This window comes from Diospyros lotus, chromosome 12 (assembly GCF_014633365.1).
Source record: "Diospyros lotus cultivar Yz01 chromosome 12, ASM1463336v1, whole genome shotgun sequence".
NCBI lineage: Eukaryota > Viridiplantae > Streptophyta > Magnoliopsida > Ericales > Ebenaceae > Diospyros > Diospyros lotus.
This window is the reverse complement of record NC_068349.1, coordinates 24664206-24670540: the sequence shown is the minus strand read 5'-3', so window position 1 is coordinate 24670540 and position 6335 is coordinate 24664206.

Below are 6335 nucleotides of genomic sequence, written 5' to 3'. Positions count from 1 at the left end.
CAATTTCTTTTCTAGATAATTGTATAATCTCAATTATTGGCTTCAAACATTTTATGTTCATGTTGGAATAATAAATTGTTCACTGTACAACACAACAAACCTTATAGGGTTTTACTAGAAATTTCGGTCTTGCTTAGTTTCAGCTTAGTTTTGTTTTCTTGATGTTATTTATTTGAACGACGTCAGTTTCTTTGCCAATTATTGCCTATTAGATTTTACTTTTTAATCATTATAGTTTAGAAATTCTTCTTGAGTAATCTTTCAAATTTTTTCAATCAATAGAAGGTCAACATTTAACGCCATGAAACCTTTTTGATGAAGTGAGGTATTTGAGCTATGAGTAATGCTATTCGTCCCATGGAAGTGCCCATCAAAGACGAAATTACTATTTTACCCGTTGAGCAATTTACAGAAATGACCTTGTTTAATTTAGTGATATCTACCCCCCTACCCGATGGCTCAGTGCGTTACTACCTTCTCTCACTCTTTCATTTGCTCCCTTTCGTTCTCTCTCATTCGACCTTCCCTGTCGCTCAATCTCTCACTCTCACTCTTTTCTCTTCTCTCTCTCTCTCACTCGTTCTCTCTCGTTCAACCTTCCCTATCGCTCAAGCTCGTTCTAGCCGTTGTGCGACCCTTCTTCTTGGATCAAAGTTCAAGGTCGTTGGCTCCCGCCCGTGCGACTTCATCTTCGGCCATCGCACGTCTTCATTGGCTCCGATCTATAAGAAGGTAAGTTTTTTACACATTTTAGTCATGTTTTTCAGCACACATGTAATACCCCATATTTTCATGAAGTTGCCACGTATTTTAAGTGAGATTAAAATACCGAAAAATATGCTTGAAATGGCAACAAATGACCAAATCAGTTATAAGGAGTGCAGATGTCATGGGAACGGTTTAAGGAACTGTTTAACGAAAAATTCTTTCCCATTTGCGAAAGTTGGCTAGAACTTGAGAGTTTATGAACTTATGCTAAGGGCCAAATATGTCTGTGGCCCTATACGAGGCTGAATTTTTGCGGTTAATCAAGTATATGCCGCTGTAAGAGATGGAGGATGTGGAGAAGAGACAAAATTTCTTACAAGGCTTGTGAATCGAATTTCAACAGTTGATGAGCTTAGTCCATGTGGAGTCTTATGCGGATATAGTTTTCAAAGCTATGACGGTCGAGGAGAATATGACATGGGTGGCAGAACTAAAGGCAACGACGGTTCAAACTCGAGGACAATCAGAGAAATCCCACTTGACTTTGGGACCTCGGGATGGGAAGATAGTGAAAATGGGCAAGGCGGCCAAAGCATTGTCTATTACACCTATGGACAGCCCGGGCATACTTCTAGAAATTGCTCAAAGGGAACGGTCTAAGAAGGTAAAGTGATAGCAGCAGCACCAGTGAGCGTGATCTACTACAATTGCAGCCAGCACGGGCATATCTCAAGGAATTGCCCAAAGAAGAAAGAGCAGCTGTAACATCCTAGATTTTCAACTCAAATATGATGTAATACCTGAGGTTATTAGGTTCTAATACTTGAGGAAATAGGTTCTTTCAAGGGATTATAGAAGCCTTGAGACAAAAGTTCAGTTTCTGAACCAGTGGCAAAATCGTAAATACAAAAGTTCAAGTAAAAGTGTAATTTACCTAAAATCTTGGGGTGCTAAGTGTAATTTATCCATTTTTTAGGGACCAAAAAGTGCAATTAAAAATGGCCCGGGGACCAAGTTGCAAGGGTTTAAGTGTAAATTATCCAAAAAGTTTGGGCCAAGGTGTAGTTCTTGAAACCTTAAAAATATCTCTTCAAGGTATCATGGATTTCAAATTCAAATCAAATGGAGCTTTGGAATCCAAACTCTATTAAATTCAATCAAGAGACGAGTGGTGCATTTGGGTTGGATGCACATGGGAGAAATGATGAAGCCTTATCTTCAATGACACATGGCAATCAACCATTGGCCACTTGGAAGATAAGATAAGGTCACATGATGGCTCATAATGACCCTTTGAGGTGGCATTGCATGATTGGCTAAGGAAAAGCTTACTTAGCTTCCAAGTTTGCAAAAGTCTCCAAACCTTATCCCTAAGGACATGTGGCAAGCATTCATTGGCCACTTGGAGATAGGATTTGAAGTGTAATGATGAGAGATGTGAAAAATGCAATTAACCATGTGGGATGTAGTTGTAATGATGGCAAATGTAGAAAATATAATTAACCATGTGGGATGTAATGATGGGGAATCTTGAAAATCTAATTAAACATGTGGAGGCACAAATCCCTAGGGACATGTTGCATATTTTAATTGGATGCTCATGGATGGAATGATGACGCGACACATGGCGCGATTTGGTTCACCGAAGTTTCCTATAAATAAGGGCTTTGGGGTTATTCATTTTGGGCACCAAGTAAGGAGGAAAATGAAGGGAGTTTGAGGGAGGAAATGCTGTCGAAAAGAAGGGAGAAAGTCGAGGGAGAATAAGCCTTGACATAATTTTTGGGTCTTTCTCAAAGTTCGTGCCAAGCAGTAAGAAAAACTGCGAGAAAATCCATTCCGCTTGTTGTAGACCGTGCTTCCTAGGGTAACCGACCAAGGTGAGTGATTCCTACATGTTTTGTGACACTTTGAGCATTTGTTGCTTTACTTGTGTGTGGATGTTGGCTTGCATATCATGCCTTTGTGGCTTACATGTTATATTTTCCCTTGACTATGCATATTCCTTCTGCTTTGTCATATATCATGTTTGTGTTGGTGACTGTGGCTAGTTGTTGGGCCATCATGGAAGAACTAGTGCTTTTGCGGTGAGCCAAGGAGTGACTATGATGACCGCGGGGGTGATGCAACACCCTGACATTGCTACCACAGTGGTGGATTTCATAATGGCATTATTGCATTTGCACGCATGTGATTAATGCTCAAAAATGTCAAAATTTTATTATATTTATATCTCTAGTTTAATCTTAAAATTGGTTTTAATTGAATATTTATATTCAATTCGTGGTTATATGCAGGTTTAAGAAATTAATATAAAAACATATAAAATATATATAATATATAAAAAAAATAGTAATAATAAAATAAATATAATATAATATAATATATAATACATATCTAAATATAATATATAAATATATATGTATCCATATAAGTGCATGCCATGCGTAATACATATACATATTAATGACATATATTTCAATTACATTATAGCGTGAAGCAGTGCCATGGAGGCTCAAATCAAAGAAGTTGAATTGCAATTGAAATGGGCAGCCCACTGTTTGGAATTAAAAGCTCCCAGCACAAGCCTAAATTAAAGTCCAGCCAATTGAAGATCAATTCAAGGAAGCCAACTTTGAAGCCCAACTCAACCCATGGAGAAGAAATACATGGAGACAGCAGATCACGCGTTCGCATGCCTCAGAAAACTATTTCAAGAAAATACGCGAAAGTTTGCAGAGAATATTGGCAGAAGAAATATGCAGAAAATGATCAGAAGTTGTCTGGAGATTCAAATTCAAAGTATCCGTTACCAGAGGAGTATAAAGAGGCCAAAGCTTACAGTCAAAAAAAAAAAATAGTGGAGAGTCCCCATCCGCCATTTAGCCAAAATAAGGGGAAAAGGGCACTGTTCTATTCCTTTATTTTGTTCTTAAATTCCAGTAGTTTTCATTTCTTCATGTTGTTCCAGCATTCTTGATTTCAGTTACTTACATTTTGTAATTTTCATTTATGTTCTTTACATTCTGTAACTTTAATTCATTGTTCATCTACATTTTTCTAATTTCAATTTCAGTGTTTACATTCTAGAATTTTAATTCCTGTCTCTTTAATTTTAGTCAATTAAATACCGCAACTTAATTTTTGCATTTGTATCTCTGTTCTTTCATTTTATGTTTTCACCAATGGAGATGTGTGGCTAAATTTAGCTTGGGCCAAGGCAAGGAATGTGTCTAGTGCCACTGTTTGCCCAAGAGAGCTAAACTCCGATTGAATTAACAGAATGCTTATTTGAATTGAGAAATGTGTGTGTATTGAATCTTTGGGTTTGAGTTGAAACATAAGCCTAACTTAGAGTCTCCATGCCATGTATGGAGGTTACTTAAACTGGAAATGGTTTCATACTCAAGCTGAAATGATTAATCTGCGATCTAATTTATGGTGGTTGCTTAACTTAGACTCTCTCATGCCATGTATGAACAGTGCTTAACCTAGAACTATCATGACCTTGAGTTGTGGTTACTTATCGGATCTCAAATGTGTTAATCTGTATTTCAATTTATGATAGTTACTTAATCCACACTCTCTCATGCCATGTATAGAGAGTACTTAACTTAGGACTATTATCATCTTGGGATACAGTTAACTGCATAACCTCAATTTAAATCAGTCGATGTTAATATTTTGATATCTCTTTGGTAAATCAGTGGGCTAGCACATAAATTGCTTTGTCCCAAGATTGCTTCCATACACAAACATCATCTTATTTTTAATCTTGAAAAAAAAATCATTTAGCTGAATTGGTCTGACAAACTCATTCAGCGCATAAAAATCTTTCGCCGCATTTCATTTCTGTTTTGATCTCCCAGTGAATCGACCTGGACTTTCCCAGAAAATTAAATTGTGCTACAGCGCACACTCGTACACTGGCGAGTATAAACGCCTTGTGCTTGCATGCTTGTTTCTTCTTTGTTTATTTTGTATGTGTTTGTTTGAAATAAATGCACAAGGTTAAGCGCAGCCAGCATGTACTCTCATTTTCTGAGTCACTCACTTAGATGTTATTATATAACTAGAGTGTTTCATACCCCTAGGACATTCAACGTCCCAGGTTTCTCAGAAATGCCAGGTGTTCCAGGTTCTAGTTCGAGCAAGGGCAAAAGGGTGGTGCTTGGCTAGCTTTGGGCTTTGCAGCTAGCTTGGGGTTTTATTTCATTATGTAATTCAAGTGATGTATTGTAATAGCAGCTAGGATGATCGAGCTTGTATTAAATGTGTGGGTGTCCTACAGTTGTACTAAGGGTTGTGTGGGTGTAATATCTCAATTGGTGCACTTCAAATGTTGTATGGGGAAGTTGCCATGATGAGGGTTTGTTCGCTAGCTTGGGCATGTGTTGTAGTTATAACTACAAGTAGTGAGTTGTGTCTTTTGGGTTTATTGAAAGCTATATGCGTTTCCTGTTCATATAAAGAAATCTAGTGGAAACCCCTTTATTTAGCTTTGGTTAAGCTTTCAGGTTCGATCCAACGCTTCTGTTGGTAAGGGTTTCCATAACGCGCATAGGTGATGTCTGCTTATATTCCATGTTATTGTGTATTTGGAAAAGTGGGGGCGTTACAACAGTAGCTAAAGATTGAAGAAGGAAAGGGGACCAGACAGGGGTAAGTTTATAATTTAACCAAGGAGGACGTAGAGGCGAATCCTACAACTATCCAAGGTACTCTCTTCATTTTGGATACTCTTGTGCATGCATTGATAGATTCAAGATCTACTCATTCTTTTATAACGCATGCATTGGCTGGGAGTTTGAGAGTAAAAACCGAGTCTATGGGGTGTTTGATGGTGATTTCGACACCTATGGATAAGAGTATGAAGTCCTCAGAAATGGTGAGGGGATGCAAAATTAGCCTGCATAATGTTCGGTTCCAGACTTATTTGATTCTGTTAGAAGTATATGACTTCGACGTAATCTTAGGGACAAACTTCTTGTCTAAGTACGATGCCAATATAGACTGTCGTAGAAAGATAATGACCATAAGAAAACTCGATGGAGGGTGGGTCAAATTTCAGGGGCAAGGCAACCTTGAGATTGGAAAGATGATTTCGGAAGTAAAGGCAGCGAAGTTGTTGAGCCGAGGAGCTCATGGATTGATAAGTTATGCTCAGTTAGAAGAAAGAGAGGTACTGAAGCTCAATGAGGTGTGAGTGGTATGAGAATATGAGGACGTGTTTCCGGAAGAATTGCTAAGACTACCTCCACCTCGGGAAATTGAGTTCTCAATTGAGTTAGTGCCAGGAACCTAGTCGATATCAATTCTGCCATACTGAATGGCTCCAGCGGAGATGCAGAATTGAAGAGTCAGCTACAGGAGTTGACTGATAAGGGGTTCATTAAGCCAAGCACGTCGCCATGGGGCGCACCAGTGCTATTTGTAAAGAAGAAAGACAGGAGTCTAAGGATGTGCATTGACTACCGTTAGCTAAATGAGGCCACGGTAATGAACAAGTATCCGCTCCCAAGGATAGATGAGTTGTTTGATCAACTGTAGGGAGCGAAGGTGTTCTCGAAGATCGATTTGAGATTTGGTTATTATCAGTTGAGAATTAAGCCAGATGATATTCCGAA